The 18,749-nt window shown below is 43.0% G+C and overlaps 1 protein-coding gene across 3 annotated transcripts in view; it reads left to right on the top strand.

Moving 5' to 3' along the window:
• Positions 1-7,392: 7,392 nt before the first annotated feature.
• Positions 7,393-18,749, top strand: part of TAB3 (TGF-beta activated kinase 1 (MAP3K7) binding protein 3) — a 106,691-nt gene continuing 95,334 nt past the window's right edge. Inside the window, exon 1 of one of the 3 annotated variants that reach the window (XM_029603096.1) lies at positions 7,393-7,592. The gene's annotated coding sequence lies outside the window, so the exon portion shown is untranslated. The remainder of the gene's footprint in view (positions 7,593-18,749) is intronic. The other 2 variants (XM_029603095.1, XM_029603094.1) reach the window with 2 other exon arrangements.

The following is an 18,749-nucleotide window of genomic DNA, read 5'->3' as shown; positions in this document are numbered from 1 at the left end:
GACAGGAAACAGAGAGTAGGATTAAATGGTCAATTTTCTCAGTGGAAGAGGGTAAACAGTGGAGTGCCTCAGGGATCTGTACTTGAACCGGTGCTTTTTAATATATATATAAATGATCTGGAAAGGAATATGACGAGTGAGGTTATCAAATTTGCGGATGATACAAAATTATTCAGAGTAGTTAAATCACAAGCAGACTGTGATACATTACAGGAGGACCTTGCAAGACTGGAAGATTGGGCATCCAAATGGCAGATGAAATTTAATGTGGACAAGTGCAAGGTGTTGCATATAGGGAAAAATAACTCTTGCTGTAGTTACACGATGTTAGGTTCCATATTAGGAGCTACCACCCAGGAAAAAGATCTAGGCATCATAGTGGATAATACTTTAAAATTGTCGGCTCAGTGTGCTGCAGCAGTCAAAAAAGCAAATAGAATGTTAGGAATTATTAGGAAGGGAATGGTTAATAGAACGGAAAATGTCATAATGCCTCTGTATCGCTCCATGGTGAGACCGCACCTTGAATACTGTGTACAATTCTGGTCGCCGCATCTCAAAAAAGATATAATTGCGATGGAGAAGGTACAGAGAAGGGCAACCAAAATGATAAAGGGGATGGAACAGCTTCCCTATGAGGAAAGACTAAAGAGGTTAGGGCTGTTCAGCTTGGAAAAGAGACGGCTGAGGGGGGATATGATAGAGGTCTTTAAGATCATGAGAGGTCTTGAACGAGTAGATGTGACTCGGTTATTTACACTTTCGGATAATAGAAGGACTAGGGGGCACTCCATGAAGTTAGTATGTGACACATTTAAAACTAATCGGAGAAAGTTCTTTTTTACTCAACGCACAATTAATGATTGATCAATTTGAAGAAAGTTTGTTACTTAAATAGAGGCGCCATGTTTAAACATTTCATGACAGACCCGACTATTGAGACGTTCTTGTCCAATATAAGTGAGTATTTTACTTAAAAATTCAGATCTGATTAAATGACTGTGAAATTTAAAAACAATATTTATAACATTCCTGTTTCAGTATTTGCCCTGATGCAGATTTCGAAACGTTGCCAACGTCGGCGGCTTCCGCAAAGAAATTGGAAGCGGTTATAGCAGCTTCAATTCGAGAAGTTGGAGCGGCTCACGGCCGAGAAGACCATCGGCCAAAAAATTTTGAAGATAAGTTTTTATCAGCCAATAAGACATTTGGTTTAAATCATTAGAAACTGTTGGAACGTGCAAGTCGGGATACGAGAGGCTATATTGCCCCTTTTGAACAGGTTACTGTCTGTATTCTGTTGGGTGGCACTATTGAACATCACTGCAGTTGGTTTTGAGCGGAAGAATAGAAGCCGGTAGGCTCTAAATACAAGCTAAAAATTCATTTCAACTACTGCATTGATTTACAACATTGGAAATTAAAAGTTGCTCATTTGGAGAACATCACTGCAGTTAATTTTGAGCAGAAGAATGGAAGCCGGAAGGCTCTACATTTAAGTTAAAAACAAAAGATTCATCTCAATTACTGCATTGATTTATAAAAACGTTTATCTGGAAAAATTATTATCAGGCTTTGACGGAGTCACAATATCAGAAATTAAAAGTTTCAAAGTCACAAATTTTAAAGAAAATATATTTTCAATAAATGTAGAATTTATAAATTTTAGAAAAATACATATTTTCAATGAATTTAGAATAAAATTGAGGCAGTAGACCTGTGATTGTACCAACTCGGCTTTGCAATCATTTAATCACTGTTTGTTAACAGAATGATTGAGCCGGTGCTGAGGTCTACTTCCTTTCATTAAAATTTCACAAAAATTTTTTTTTTAAATTATATGCATATTCAAATGATGCAAAAATACCATAAACTTCAAATTATCAATTTGTTTGAGATAGCAACTCCTAGAAGTAGGTAATTCCATTGGTGCCTATACACTAATAACTAGTTGATTATTTCTGTTTCCATATTAGGTGCTACAACCCAAGAAAGAGATCTAGGTATCATAGTGAATAACACATTGAAATCGTCAGTTCAGTGTGCTGAGGCAGTCAAAAAAGCAAACAGAATATTGGGAATTATTAGAAAGGGAATGGTGAATAAAACTGAAAATGTCATAATGCCTCTGTATCGCTCCATGGTGAGACCGCACCTTGAATACTGTGTACAATTCTGGTTGCCGCATCTCAAAAAAGATACAGTTGCGATGGAGAAGGAACAGAGAAGGGCTACCAAAATGATAAGGGGAATGGAACAGCTCCCCTATGAAGAAAGACTAAAGAGGTTAGGACTTTTCAGCTTGGAGAAGAGACAGCTGAGGTGGATATGATAGAGGTGTTTAAAATCATGAGAGGTCTAGAACGGGTAGATGTGAATCGGTTATTTACTCTTTCGGATAATAGAAAGACTAGGGGGCACTCCATGAAGTTAGTATGTGGCACATTTAAAACTAATCGGAGAAAGTTCTTTTTTACTCAACGCACAATTAAACTCTGGAATTTGTTGCCAGAGGATGTGGTTAGTGCAGTTAGTATAGCTGTGTTTAAAAAAGGATTGGATAAGTTCTTGGAGGAGAAGTCCATTACCTGCTATTAATTAAGTTGACTTTGAAAATAGCCACTGCTATTACTAGCAACGGTAACATGGAATAGATTTAGTTTTTGGGTACTTGCCAGGTTCTTATGGCCTGGATTGGCCACTGTTGGAAACAGGATGCTGGGCTTGATGGACCCTTGGTCTGACCCAGTATGGCATGTTCTTATGTTTCTTTAATAAAAGTCGCTTACGTGGAGTGTTCAATCCCTTTACATTAAGGGAAATAAATTGTGTGGTCGTCATATATTTAGCCAAATATAGAGAGCCACAGTTGGGCGCCTGCGTGACCTATTCATTGCGAATCGCTTCCCCCTGGTGACTTGTTCACTATTTTCACAAGATATTGCCTGCGCTGTAACCATATTCCTTCCCTTCCCAGGATATATGAAAAGAAATAATTCAGTGTTGCCAACCCCAATTTCCTGATATATTCCGCCTAGTACCTACGGAATAAAATACGCCGGGGGGGGGGGGGGGGGTCGGCTAGCCCAAGAATCCAAACATCATGTCCCCCAACCCCTCCCCCACAGACCTTATTTGATAAGAAACAAAAATATGTATAAATTTTACCCCTGTTTATAAGAATGAACCTGAATGAACCCACTTTAATGGCCCTTTGAAAACAGTATTGTTAGAACCTGAAAGTAATGAATTAGTAACCACTAGACACAGCTTTTAATGTCCACTATCAGAGATTCTTTAAAATATCTGATTTCCTGTGCAGTTTTTCAACCTTGGTCTGTGCTTGAGGTGTGCAGGGTGTTCAATTGCCGGCGTAATCTTTTGCCTCCCTTCCCTGCTCTCTGCCAGCGTTGGAAAGTGTCCATTTTGTTAGTAGCTGGCGCCATCTTAGGAGTCTGAAAGTTAGCTGGAGGTCCAGCACTTCCTCCAGAAGCAGGTATAACTTGTCCATAGTCCAACTTACCTTTAAACCAAAGTCTGGAGTGTCCCACTCCTTAAACAAAAGATCCGTAACTGACATATGAAACAGAAAAGATCGAGCTGGACCCCTGAGGCCCACCATCACCAGATAAATAGCCCCAAACTGTGACTCCTCCGGAGGAACTTCAGTGCCCAGCTCCTCCAGAATGGCCGGGATAAGTGGACCTAGCTCATCCCTTCTGAACAGGCGGACCACTTTGGTATCATCACTCTCCACTAAAGGCGCTTCTACTGACTTGGCCGGCTGGAGCTGGTGATCCCGATTCTCATCCGGTCCCTCACCAGGGGCTTGCGCAGGAGAATCGCCTTCATCCACCCCGTCCGTATCTGAACTGTCCACCTGACAGGAAAAGGAATGGAGAGAGCGTTTGGCCTTGGGGGTTTCTATGCCACTGTGTGACTTGGTACGCTTTGGAATGATGAAGCTCCTGTCTCAGCCCCCAGAGATGGCGGGACCTCACGGGGTACCTTAGTACCCTGAATCTTTGCTGCTTTTCGAGTTTTGAAGGCTTTATGCAGCAACAACACAAAATCAGAAGAGAACGAGGAAGAAGACTCAGAGTCCTTCCATGTTCCTTCGCTGAGGAAGAGATCTGGGCTGCCTGCAAGTCGCCCCCTCAGGGGCAGCAGGACGCGGCAAAAGAGGTGGCAGAGAGCTCCCCTCTCCCAGGGCAGCCTTCTCCTACTCCCTGAATGTTTGCAGTAAGGCTTCAGTACCTGCGCTGAGAAGAAAAGGGTCCTGAGGCTGCTGCAGCAATTTTGCCCTCCCAGGGTCCCTGCGTGCTCTAGAGCTGCTGTGATGTGAAAAAAGAACCAGCATGACCAAGACAAACCCCTAGGAGCTCATAGGAACTGAAAAGGACGGCGAAAATGGCGTCGGAAGGAAGGAGGGCCGAAAGAGACCGCTAGGCCAGCCCAGAAATTAAATAAATCACCTCAGCGTTGTTTTTTCCTGTGTGCAGATCTTCAGAAGGTGAGTGAACCGGGCTCCCCGGTATCACCCTCAGCCACGGGCAGTTACAGGGCTCCCAACCCTCTGCTCCAGAGCCTCTGTTACCAGTGGGGATGGTCCCACCAGGACCTAACAACCCCCTGGGAGGCTTAAAGAGATATCTTCTCTCTTTTGTTTTCTTACTAAATCCTTGTCCTTTTTTTTTTTTTTTTTTTTTTAAGATTCCTTAAAGAATGAATACTAACAAAACTAAAAACCTAACACTAAACCCAGAGTAAAGGTTTTGCACCTCCACCATCTGCTAGAGACAGAGAAATACAGACGGACTCTAGGTGGCACCTCAGGGGTATAAGATGGAGTCCGTTAAAACTTCTCTGTTTCCATCTGCTGGAGGAGAGGCAAAACCCAGGAGTCTGGACTGATCCGGGTACGTACAGGGAACTCCCATTATTACTGCACCACCAATTTAGCTAGTTTCCCTAATTTCTCTTAGCATTTCATCATCCATCTCATCATTTTGGCCAGGTGGATGGTAGGATACTCTTATTGCTATACTCTTCCCCAACACACATGGGATTTCTACCCATAAAGATTCTATTGTGCATTTAATCTCTTGCAAGATCCTTATCCATTTGGAGCCCCTCTCCCCCAAGTTGCTCCTCCCTGTCACTGTGATATAATTTGTACCTTGGTATTGTCAGAAAATGTGTTATAAAATATGTTAGAATATGTACAGTGTGTCTGGAGCTGGTAGGCAGCCCAAAAGAGGCCCTCATCTTAGTGGGAAAGTATAGGGAATATAGAAACTATTTTATGATTCTAAATGTAAAAGTACAGTGTACGGAAGTCATCTTATGCTTCAAGAAAAAACCTTGGTATAGCTGACTACACTGTACATTACCCTTGTAATGGGTAATGGCTCTGTACTATTTGATTAAGATAAGATTAGAAAAGTATAATGCTTCTTAAAGTTAATCACATGCTTTAAAATATAACTTTTTAGCTGGAATAAAGACATTTTTATTTTATTTATTTATTTAGAATTCTTATATGCCAACATTCTTGTACAATTGACAAATCATATCAGTTTACAATCTAACAGAACAATCGCGGTTAAGGCATTACATTAAAACAAAGCTTCTAATCGAGTAAATAGAACAACATAACAGTGGCAGCTACATTACAACATAGGGTCTAGTATAAATATGAGAATAAATATGAGAATAAATATGAGAACAAGTGAACAAATCAAATGGAGCGTAAAGGGGACCCTGAAGGACAATTATATTCTGTTATGTCCTTTGACCTGTGTCAAAATGGTCTTGGGAATCCGGGAAGGCTTGTCTGAAAAGCCATGTTTTGAGGTGTTTCTTAAATGTTTGATGACAAGGTTCTTGACGAAGAAAGGGTGGGTCCAGCTGTCGAGATTGCATGCTTTCTTAGTGAGGTTTTGACCAGTGGGGCATATAATGAACCTTTATATGCATTTCTGATTGGTCTGTCTGATGTATGCAGACGGAGTTGAGAGCTTAGATTGAGATGGGCGATGTCGTGAATGTCCTTGTGGATCATCATCAACGCTTTGAAGGTAATCCTAGATTTTATGGGAAGCCAGTGAAGGAAATGAAGGATGGGTGTGATGTGGGCTCTTTCATTAGAATAATTTTCATACATCCAGTCTGGTTTATTTCTCTAAGTAACTCTATTGGAGAATCCACATCTCTAAATAAATAATAAACTCCTTTCCTAAGGGCAGGAGGGTCGTGTGAAGCAGGAAGGGTAGGAGCAGAGCATACCCTGTCATTCACTGACAGTATGGCACTATCCCATTGGTTCTCATCCTTCCACTATGTCTCTGAGATGCCAATTACATTCACTGCTATACACTTCAACTCTTCCACCTTACTTCTTAGACTTCTGGCACACAGACATTTCAAAGTGTTCTTTAAATTAACAGACTCCTTTTCAGTTTGACAGGCATAACTTGGAATCTTTTAGCTCAGGTAATTCTTAACTTCTAGGCACATTGACTACATTTGCTTTTATTGGAGCCTCTCTGTTAAGATATCCTAACTCTCCTACTTCATTGGTATCCTTCAAAGATACCTCCTTCCAAACCGTACGCTGCTGAACATCTGACGGCTTTTCCCTTTGTTCTAGTTTAAGAGCTGCTCTATCTCCTTTTAGCACCAGCAGGCTGGTTCCATCCAGGCACCTCACATCTACCAGCCACCCAGTTATCTACATTTCCTCGAATCACCAACTATGATGGCCGACCTAACCCTTCACTCCTAGGCAATAGCCCTAGGAGACACAGCCTTGGTGCAAGAGAATAGCGCATCACCTAGAGAACAGATACCTGCCTCAGGATCACTTCCTGCTGTAGTAGGTTGATGCTCTCTGCCTAAGGAGAAACCATATGCTAGGTGTAGGATGAGGGCTTCTTTCAGGAGGGCGAGCACCAAACTAACATCCTGCCTCTGTCTAGCCAGAGTCCTGGAGGAAAGTACATAGTGGCTCCTGGGGCTCCATGTGGAGAGGGAGAAAGGAGCACTGTTGCTTTTATCTCCAAAGCTCCAGCAGTAGAGCTCCTACATGGCTCCATATCATAAGGAAGAGGTAATCCTCATTTAGTTCTACCCCGTTGAATGCATGGAGTTATAACTCTGATTGTCAGAAGTACAACCTGTCTTCGGATCAGTGGCTCCAGTCCTGCTTTTCCTTATCCCAGAAGGCACAGGGCGGGAAATTATGGCTGACGTCTCCCCGCGGAGCAAATCCCCTCCTGCCACGTCATGAGGCGTCGACTTGACCCTGCCTGGCGCCCGTAAGCTTTGGAGTCTCGCGAGACGGGCGGGTCCGGCCTCGCTTCCTGTTGTCCCGTGCGTGTGACGCAGCGGCTGGACCCCGGAAGTAAAGCGGTCGAGAGACGGGGCTGTCCTGCTCGCGCCTGTACGTGCAGATGTAACGTTCCCCACGATAGAAAGGACGGCGGTGCAAGAACGGCCCGCAAGCTAGCGGCGGAGCCCCTCCTCTTCCCACCCATCCTCCGCGCGCGGCTTGAGGAGTGCGGAGCCTGTGGCCCTGTGTGCCGGACACGGTAAGCAGCAGGAGGAGGGCGGCGCTGCCCCCGGTGTTGTTCCGGTGAGGGTACTGGTGGCCCCCCGCCTCCCAGGGCAGTGTAAATGCTAATATCTGCCGGCTAGTGCTGCGCTTGCATTATCCGAGGCGGTTCTGTAAAGTGCTGTGTAAGCGCCCGTCTGCCGGGGCGGGGTAGTACTAATTCAGTCCTGGCAACAGCAGTGTACGGGTCCGGTGGCAGGGGAGAGGTTGTAAAATGCTTTTTCCTTCTTCCCTGCTGTGCAATGTTTAGAAACTTTGGTAACCTTTCCGGAAGCTCAGGATCCAAGGCTATAGCTCGGATATTCTGGAATACTCCTGAAACGGTGAAAAAAAAATCAGAACAAGAGGTTTTAATCCCAATTAGCATGCATAGGATTTTTTTCCCATTTCTCTCTAAATAGAGAAATTTTAAAAAGCGTGTATTTTATCCCCGTGGGGATAAGAAAGCCCAAAGGATCTAGGCAGTGATATGAAAAACTTTGCACTATTAATTACCCATTAGATACGCTCCATTCTGTTGCATCTCTGTATCACTTATTCTTATAACACTGTACCTGGTATCCACCTTGAACGCTCTTGTTGGAGAAAAAAATAATAATCAAGACATTATAAAGTGTGTTTTTTTTCACCCTGACGACAAGAGAATTCAGAATTGATACAGAAATATTGACATCAGAAGCATGGCCAGCTGAAAAAGGGAGATGATATGCCCCTGTGTAAGTCCTTGATGAGAGCTCACTTGGAATACTGTTTCTGGAGCTTGCACCTTAAAAAGCATATAAACAGGATAGAGTCGGTCTATAGGGTAGCTACTAAAATGTGTAGCTGGGTTTAAAAAAGGATTGGATAAGTTCTTGGAGGAGAAGTCCATTACCTGCTATAAATTAAGTTGACTTAGAAAATAGCTACTGCTATTACTTGCAACAGTCACATGGGATAGACTTAGTTTTTGGATACTTGCCAGGTTCTTGTGGCCTGGATTGGCCACTGTTGGAGACAGGATGCTGGGCTTGATGGACCCTTGGTCTGACCCAGTATGGCATGTTCTTATCTTCTTAAGCATATGGGGACAGACTTAGATTTAAATATGTATACCCTAGGATAGGGGAGACATGATAGGGATATTGAAATACCTCCAGGGTTTCCATGCAGAAGATACTCTGGAACAAGGGATCATGGGAGGAGGGTGAAAGGGGACAGTTTTAAGAGTAATCTAAGGAAATGGTCTGTTTCTATGCAGTCCAGCACGAACTCTCCCCCACCCCTCACTGTCATTTATGTGATCTTGCAACACTCTTCCTATCAGTGTCTTACATATCTGTCTGAAGCATAGTAAATGACAGCAGAGAAAGACCCAAGTGGCCCATCCACTCTGTCTAGCAAGCTTTTTTTTTTTTTTTTTTTACTCTGTGCAGGTTATCCCTATGCCTTCTGTTAAGGGTAGTTTCTGCTGCTCAGTGGAGATTATCCCAGTTAACTCAGGTTTCCCCAGTTAACTCAGCTTTTCCCTTTTCTTCAATACTTAAGCCACACCCAGACCCACTTCTGTGTCTTACTACCAAGTTTTGTAATAAGTCTCACAGCCAGCAAGTTTGTACCTGAAGACTGGAAGGTGGCCAATGTAACCCCAATGTGTAAAAAGGGCTCCAGAAGTGATCCAGGAAAATATAGACTGGTGAGCCTGACTTCAGTGCCTGGAAAAATCATGAAAACTATTATAAAGAATAAAATCACAGAATAGATAGCTAGCAGCATGGATTTACCCAAGGGAAGACTTACATTACAAATCTAAATTTCTGAAGAGATGATTAACATGTGGATAAAGGTGAATCGGTAGATGTGATGTATTTGGATAAGTCCTTCATGAGAGGCTTCTTAGAAAACGTAAAAATCATGGGATTGAAGGATATGTCCTTTTGTGGATACAACCTGGTTAAAAGATGGGAAACAAAGGTAAACGGTGGAGTGCCTCGGGGATCTGTACTTGCACCGGTTATTTTAAAACATTTATAAATGATCTGGAAAGAGGTTCGAGTGAGGTGATCAGATTTGCAGACAGAAAATTTATTCAGAGTAGTTTAAATCACAAGTGGGTTATGAAATTGCAGGAGGACCTTGCGAGACTGGAAGATTGGGCATCCATATGACAGATGAAATATAATGTGGACAAGTGCAAGGTGATGCATATAGGGAAATGTAAGCCATGCTGTAGCTACACAATCGGGCCCATACAGTAAAGTGCACGCGAGAGCCACCGCTCCGAGGTGAGTGCCTGCTCTCCCAACGCGTGCCCAGGCACCTCTCCTGGGCACGCGATTCACTATTTAAATTAGTGCCCGCGCTAATAAGAAGGCACTAGGGACCCTAGCGCGTCCCTAGTGCCTCCTTATTGGCAGACGTGGCGGCTGTCAGCGGGTAGAACAACCAACGCTTAATTTTACCAGCGTCGGTTGTCAAACCCGCTGACAGCCATGGGTTCGGAAAACGGATGCTGGCAAAATTGAGCGTCCGTTTTCCAACCCACAGGCCACGGGCAGATTTTTTTTTTAAAGATTTTTATTTTTGGGGCCTCGGACTTAATATCACTATGATATTAAGTCAGAGGGTGTACAGAAAAGCATTTTTTTCTGCTTTTCTGTACACTTGCCTGGTGCGCCTGCCTTTGGCTGGAGTTAATTTCTGAAAGTAAAATGTGCAGCTTGGCCGCACATTATGGTTTCCGTATTGCGGATGAATACCTAATAGGCTCATGAACGTGGGGGGTGGGGTGGGGGGTGGGGGTGGCTGCGCGTTTTCCACGCACTATTACACCTTACTGTATAAGGGGTAATAACGTGTCAAAAACCGTGTGTCCAAATGGGGGGCTAATGGTGTTCTTGGCCGAGCGCACCGTTCTGTATTGGCCTGAATGTTAGGTTCCGTTTTAGGCGTTACCAGCCAGGAAAAAGATTTGGGTGTCATAATTGATATTACATTCAAATAGCTAAGTGTGCTGTGGCAGTCAAAAAAAAAAAAAAAAAGCAAACAGAATATTAGGAGTTATTAGAAAGGGCATAGCAAATAAAACGAAGGATGTCATAATGCATCTGTAACACTCAATGGTTAGACCACACCTTGAATACTGTATGCAGTTCTTTTTGTCACATCTCAGAAAAGATACAGTTGCAGTGGAGAAAGTACAGGGAAGGGTGACCAAAATGATAAAGGGCATGGAACAGCTCCCCTATGAGGAAAGGCTAAAGAGGTAAGGCTGTTCATCTTGGAGAAGAGATGTCTGAGGGGGCATATGAAAGGACTTGAATGAGTAAATGTGAAACGGTTATTTACTCTTTCAGGTAATAGAAGGACTAGGGGGCATTTCATGAAGTTGACAAGTAGCACATTTAAAACAAACTGGAGAATGTTCTTTTCCACTCAATGCACAGTTAAGCTCTGGAATTCATTGCCAGAGGATGTGGTTAAGGCAGTTTAGTGTAGCTGGATTTAAAAAAGGTTTGGATAAGTTCCTGGAGGAGAATTCCATAAATTGCTATTAATCGGGAATAGCCACTGCTTGTTGCCAGTGTTAGTAGCATGGGATCTTTTTAATGTTTGGGTACTTGCCAGGTATTTGTGACTTGGCTTGGCCACTATTGAAGACAGGATACTGGGCTTGATGGACCCTTTGTCTGACCCAATATGACAAATCTCATGTTATGTAAACATTTCAGCTTCTTCATGCTCACTAGGTTTAAAGCATGGTACCTCCATGCAGATCATCCCAGCCTTTTTGGAACCATGGTGCTGTTGTATCACTATTTCAGAGTGTTATTGTCACTTGCTGCAGGTTGCCCCAAGGCTTTCTTGAATGTCTGTTTAGGCTTTTAACCGATGCTCCATGCAGATTTCCCCGTGCCTTCTTTGAAGCACAATGCAGTCATAACACAGCTGTTTGGACTGAACCATTCATCTATGGAGGTTACCCAGTATGATGTCATCGTTTTGCTATTAGGAACCCTCTGTGTTTATCCTATACATTTTAAAAATAGTTACAGTTTGTCTCTGCCACCTCCAGAAGGGTATTCCATGCATCCAAATACCCTTTCTATAAAGAAATATTTTCTGAACTTTTCCTGAGTCTTCCCCCTTGGAATTTGATTTATGATCCTAGTTCTACAATACCTTTCTGTTGGAAAAAGGTTTTGTTACTTGTATGTTAATACCTTTCAGGTGTTTAAATGTTTAACATATCCTCCATGTCTCACCTTTCCTTTAGGGTATTTCCAAGTTGGCAGCTGTTTGAGACTTGCTCCTTTTTGGTTACTTGTGAATCTCATTGACTTTTTGATTGAGTGCAGTAGTAATTTTCTTTAAGAAAAGAAGAAAAAAAAAGTACACCGTCAAGGCCAGTAGTGGCTTCCACCTTTACTCAAGATATAATGGGTAAAAGGATGAAAGTTCAAAGTTTTCAGGTCTGACCTGCCAGAAAATCACCAAGATTGTATGCCTAGATGAGGTCTGGACAAAGCTTTTGATACTGTCCTGCATGGGAGGCTTATTAATAAACTGAGCAGTTGGGAGAGTTGGCCCCAAGATGGTAGACTGAATTCAAAGCTGGTTGAGTGATGGACATTAGAGGGCAGTGGTAAATGCAATTCACTCTGAGGAGAGAGAGGTGATTAGTGGCATGCCTCGGGATTGGTCCTAGGGATGTTTTTGTTCAGTATTTTTGTGAGCGATATTGTGAAGGAATTAGAAGGAAAATTTTTTTATTTTTTTTTTTTTTGCAGATGACACTAAGAACTGCAATAGAGTGGACACTCTTGATGCAGTAGACTAAACAAGAAGAAATCTAAGAAAGTTTGAGGAGTGGTCGAATGCAGGGCAGATAAGATTCAGAGCCAAAAAATGTAGTTATGCATGTGGGGGCAGAAATATAAGGGAGAGGCATATGATGGGGGTGAAAAGTAAATGTGCACTTCCCTTTGGGGTTACAGTGTCTGCTGATCTCAAAGTAATGAAGCTGTGTGATAAGGAAGAGGGGATGCTAGGGTGCACAGGAAGAAAAAGGAGGTGATCATGTTTCTGTACAGATCATAAGTAAGGCCTCATCTAGAATACTGTGTTCTCCAGAACTGAACATGTTTCAGTAAAGGATAATGAGAGACTAGAGGCGATCTAGAGACAGGCAAATAAAATGATCCAGGATCTACAGCAAAAGAGAATGAGACAGCTTAGTTCACTTACTGTCAGGCCGATGCAGTACAGTGCGTTCCGGCGGAGCTCACTGTTAACCCGCATTTGGATGCGCTAGCTTTACCCCTTATTCAGTAAGGGGTAATAGCGTGTTGAAGACGCGTGGCCAACCCCCCCAAAACTAATAGAGCCCGCAACATGCAAATGCATGTTGATGGCCCTAATAGTTATTCCCGCGCGATTCAGTAAGTAAAATGTGCAGCCAAGCCGCACATTTTACTTTCAGAAATTAGCGCCTACCCAAAGGTAGGCGTTAATTTCTGCTGGCACCGGGAAAGTGTACAGAAAAGCAGTAAAAACTGCTTTACTGTACACCCTCCAACTTAATATCATGGCGATATTAAGTCGGAGGTCCCAAAAGTAAAAAATTAAAATCAGCTCGTGGGTTCAAAACCGGATGCTCAATTTTTCCGGCGTCCAGTTTCTGAACCTGTGGCTGCAGGTTTGAGAACAGACGCTAGCAAAATTGAGCGCTGGCTCTCAAACTCGCTGACAGCTGTCGCTCCTGTCATAAGAGGTGCTAGGGACGCGCTAGTGTCCCTAGCGCCTCTTTTTACCGCAGGCCCTCATTTGAATCGCATGCACAGGAGAGTGGCCTGTGCGCATGCCGGAAGATCAGGCGCTCGCCCTCTCTCCCGCGACTTTCACTGTATCGGCCTGTGTGCTAGATAAGTAAAAACTGGGGAAAGTAAACACCTAATGCATGGCTTCCCAGGGACCAACAGCCATGCAGGAGATATATTTACCTTTAGTGGTTCTTAAATGTTTATGAATATGCCTCCTGTGTTTTTCATCATGGATATCCTTAAATCCCAGTTGACTGTGGAGTCACTAGGACAGGTCAGGGATGTACTGTCCTAATAGGAATTTCCATGGCCCAATTGCCAGATTCTAGCTCTGGTTTTATTGTTTAATGTGAAAATCACATTACATCCTAGGAACCAGCTTTCTCTCAAGAACATATTTTGAATTAAATGTTGAATTGTGGCTGAAATAAGATACTAGTAATTGGCCTTCAATCTTCAGACTACCTCCTTTTGGAGAATTTTTTTTTTTTTGTCGCAGTCCAGAGAAATCAAAATCTATAGTGTGAGCTATTTGTATTTCTGAAGAAAAGAAGTTCCTCTGACTCAAGGTGATTAGAGCAGATCCCTAGCTTAGGACTTCTATATTAGAATATCCACATATGGAAATGCTATTACTCACTAAGAAATCATCCTGTGTAATTCTTGAGACTTTATTGCAGTGAATAGATCAGTTCTTGTTGTAGAGAATAGTTCCTCTACACAGCCACCTCATTCCAAATCGTGCTCTGTCCTCCAGTTTTGATTTGAAACCTTAGTCTCCTTTTGTTCCCAGGGAGAACAATTGCAGTGCCTTTCTGGCTTTTTGAAGTGGATGGCTTTTTGCATGCCTTTTTATCTTCCGATGTCTTCAGAGTTCAGGGTCCCCAGGCAGCGCGTGTCTTAGTTGCTGTGAAGTCATGAGGGTCTGTACATAATAGATTTTTAAATACATACTAGTGCACTTGCAATGAGGTTTTTATTGTTATCCATGCACTAAATAATCAACTTTGGTTCATATGATAGTAGTAGTAAGCTTTGCATTGTTAACAGAACACCTCAGTAACACCATGAAAAAAATTGGGTGGATTGGATACAGAGCTGTGCAGAAAAATGATGAATTAGCACAAGTTTCAAACTTGTGAGCTGTAATGTTTATTGTCAAGGCTTTGGTCTCTCTTTTCTTTTTTTTTTCTTCCTGTCAGTCACCTTGTAACATTCAGATCCACACCTAGCTCAGTATTTATTTAGTTTGATTTTCCCACCCTTCCTGGGGTCTCAGCATGGGCTACAAACTTCAAAAAATTAAAACACCAGCACAATAACTAAAGCTGCTAACTCCTAGTAACACAGATAGGCTTCGTATTGTCTTCTGTATAACTTGTGGCTGTGCCGACTGTTTGTAAAAGGGCTCTTTCCTCTAGAGCAGGCACGCTGCATCTGCAGACTAGTCTGCTTTTCAGGATGTCCACAGTGGAGGCAGTGCATACCTGTTCATTGTGAAAATCCTGACATTCCAGCTGCAAGCTGCCCCTGCTCTAGAGGCCCTTGTATGTTTGGAGAGGGGGGAGAGCAGAAAATGAGGAGAGGACAGGTTTGAGCATGTTACTTTTACTGTTAGTCAAAATTAACACATTGGCAAATGATCTTTATGGTTTTCCAGTAATGCATATTCCATTCCTATACTGTTGTTGCCTGATTGTACTGCTTGTATGTGTGCAGTGCACAGGAGCAGCAGAAATCAGAATGAGATCTTCCTTTTGCTGTTTTATTAATCTAAAAACAGGTTGCCAACTTTTTAGCCTTTCCCCAGTGTTGGTGCCCTCTTCTGTCTGTAGGGTGAATTGCAGTCAGTGTGTGGGAGAGAGCTAGTTCTTTGGCACTGTCAGGTGATTTGTCTCAGGACCAGGGCCAGTGGTAGGTTTTTTTACTGCCCTATGCGAACAATTACTGTGCTTGCCCCCCCCCCCCCCCCATTCATTCATTCTCTGTCCCGGGCCCACCCAAAAAATAAGCCCAGCTTCCTTCAGTGATACAAACTTTAAAAACTGACACCCCTCCCCCCCTTACCAATGGCTGGTGCCAAGAGCGTTAGGTACCTCAGGCGAACCTTATAGCCTTGCACAATGCCCCCTGCCCCGTTCCATACACACAGTTGTGTTATATTTATATTTTACATGAAAAATATCAAAGCACAGTATTGTGAGGTAAAAATATCACTTACATTATATTTACATGCACTGCTGTGATGCCAATCAGAAAACCCTGCAAAAGAAACCACATGGAACCCATATGGTATTAGGCCTATTGTGATGTGTGTTGGGCGTGGGCTTGACCCCCTGAAAGCCCGAATACACTTCTGTTAGGAAAATGCCTCACCAAATACAGAATAGAGCAACCATAAAGTAGAAACACAAACGTGCAAACACTGAACTGGAAACCACAAGAAGCCAGATACCAACAAGAAGCAGTGCAACAATGAAAAAACAGAACCATCACCATTCCTCAAACATCAAACAATAAAATCAAGAAATAAAATAAATACATAATCATAATACTAAAAACATACTAATAATATTTCAAAAAAATCTGATGATAAAAGATCAAATAATTTAAAAACTCATATACAAGTTTTTTTTTTAAATGTCCCAAACACCAATAAAATATTTCAAAACAGCAGAGACAGCAAAGAACACCTGAAAAATAAAACTAAAAAGGATTTTAAAAATTCATGCTCTCCATACCTGGGAACTTTTGATTTCCAGTCGCCCTGGGATTGTTGTGGGATGCGCATATATATCCTCTCAGACAAACCTGCAGGCATCTCAGCTCTTCTTTGGTTAGGATCTACCAACAGCCCCAGCCCGCATCTTCATTTCAGCTGCTGGCAGGTTGGCATCCACCTGCACCCCCTATTTTCTCTCTTCCAAACTCATTCCCATCCCGGGCCAGCCCCCCGTCCACACACACATACAGACCAGGCAGTCAGGATACATGGGTCATTCCTCTTCCGCTGCTGCTGCCAGCCTCTTCCTTTGTGGAGAAAAGCCGTTCTGCAGTTCCTCTTCCAGTGCTAGCACCACGGTAATTCAACATTTCACGAGAATACAGGAAGTTCTAGCACCACTAGTGTTTAATACCACAGGGCCAGCACCAGAGGAGGAGCTGAAGGCAGGCCTCTGCTTCTTCTGCTGCTGGTGGGATCAGGTCCACCGGGGGCAACACGGGTCGCCCCCTTCTGCCCGTGGGATCGGGCCTCTCCCTGCTCCCGACATCGCCCCACCGGGTGTGCAGCTCTGTGCAATTTGCATGTTTTGCACACGTGATGGTGTCAGGCCTGCTCAGGACTCTAGCCGAAAATTGCTTTGCACAGCCGTGCTCACCACAGACTACTGCAGGCAGGAGAAGATACAAATAAAGGACCTAAATATCCCCCCCTCCCCCCCCATAGAAACAAGATGGGAAAAAGACTTAGATCAAGCATAACTATTTCTTATACTGAATAAGTTTTCAGATGCTCCATTTCTATGGAAAAGGGCTTCATAGGAGAGAGGAATGTGGGAAACCATTGCTTATCTCTGGTTATGAGTAAGAAATACCTGCCAGGTGTTTGTAATCTGGATGGCCATTTGGAAATGGGACATTTTGGTCTGACTCAGTCTGGCAATTCTTACGTTTTCTATGTAACCTGTATACACTTGGACATGTGGCTCCACCATCAGACACTGGCTGATGGCATTAGTAAGATGAGATTTAGGTGCTGTGCATCTGTCACAAATGCTGTTACTGCCTATACTTTAGAAGCACTGTTGAGTGGGTTGCATCCAGGAACAATAAATCTCTGTTCCAAAGAGCTTAGACTGTAATTTTAAAAGGCACATTTGCACATGTGTGTCGGCTCATGCCCAGGGACGTGGTCATTTTATAACTTACATGCATATACGCGTGCAGGTTATAAAATAGCCTTGCCACTTGCAGATGTGCACCTAATTTTGACTTGGGATGCACATGGGCATGCAATCCCGCTTCTACAGCATAAGTCAGATTTTAAAAGGGGCATGCACCCACGCCATTGCCATTTTCACCAGTTCTATTAATTAAGAGCTAGGTTCTCCAGACCCACCTAGTTTAATAGCCTTCACTCCCCCTGGTTGGCACAGGCCCGTACAACCCCTCGGTTATGGCTAGGTTTTGTTTTTTTTAAACTTGCACCTCCTCCATAGCAGAAGCAAACTTACGTGGCACTAGACCTGGGTGCGCTTCCAGGCACGTAGTTACTTGCATGCACATCTCTTGGTAATGCCCTGGAACAGCCAGACTCCGCCCAGACCAGGCCCCTTTTTTGAACGAAGAGCGAGATACACACATCTGGGTGGCTTTTAAAATACGATGGGCATACGTGAGCCCGATTTGTGCACGTATCCTTTAATCGATGCACACGCTGGGCTTTTAAAATTCACTTTTTAGAATTTAAACAAGGACCTTTCCTGTGGTAGTGGAAGATAATGATGTTGGTGATCAGTCACAGACTTGAGCCCTGGTCTCCTGCTTCCTTCTTGCTGGGGTTTGGTGTCACTGGATCCTGCCTCTCAGTTTCCTGAGCTTTTCTCAATGTGCGATCATTGGAGCTCTGTAGTAAACTGAATTCATGTTTGAAGTAATCTGTTCACTGTATCTGTCGGTGCACTTGATCTTTTATGAAGTAGCTTCCAGATGTTTAATTATGCAGTGCTCATTTATTTGTCTGGGCAGTGACTAACAAGCCTACCCTGGTGATTTTTATCCAGCATTATTGAATAAGAATAGTAATCTGAAAATCCTGCAGAGCTTGATGCAGCTCATTGAAAAGGTGAGTAAGAAAACATCACAGAAACTGGCCTTTTGTATTTCTCCCATGTTTTCTTACAAAGTAACATTTATTTTTATTTATTTATGTATTTAGATTTTTATATTTTGCTTTTCGGCACTCGAAAGTATACATCAAAGCGGATTACGTTCAGGTACCATAGCAAATGATGGTAGATAAACTAAAATAGGCCATCTAATTTACCCCGAATGTTGTGGGTTGTTTTTTGTTTTTGTTTTTTAAAGGGAAGTAGCAGCTGTTTCTCCATGGAGGCTACCCCCAAGCCTTCTGTTAAGGGTACTAGCAACTATCGCACTGCGCAGGTTACCTCAAGCCTTCTGATAAAGGATTGGATAAGTTCTTGGAGGAGAAGGCCATTACCTGCTATTAATTAAGTTAACTTAGCAACAGTAGCATGGAATAGACTTAGTTTTTGGGTACTTGCCAGGTTCTTATGGCCTGGATTGGTCACTGTTGGAAACAGGATGCT

This window comes from Rhinatrema bivittatum, chromosome 5 (genome assembly GCF_901001135.1).
Source record: "Rhinatrema bivittatum chromosome 5, aRhiBiv1.1, whole genome shotgun sequence".
NCBI lineage: Eukaryota > Metazoa > Chordata > Amphibia > Gymnophiona > Rhinatrematidae > Rhinatrema > Rhinatrema bivittatum.
This window is presented reverse-complemented; position numbering and strand designations above follow the sequence as displayed.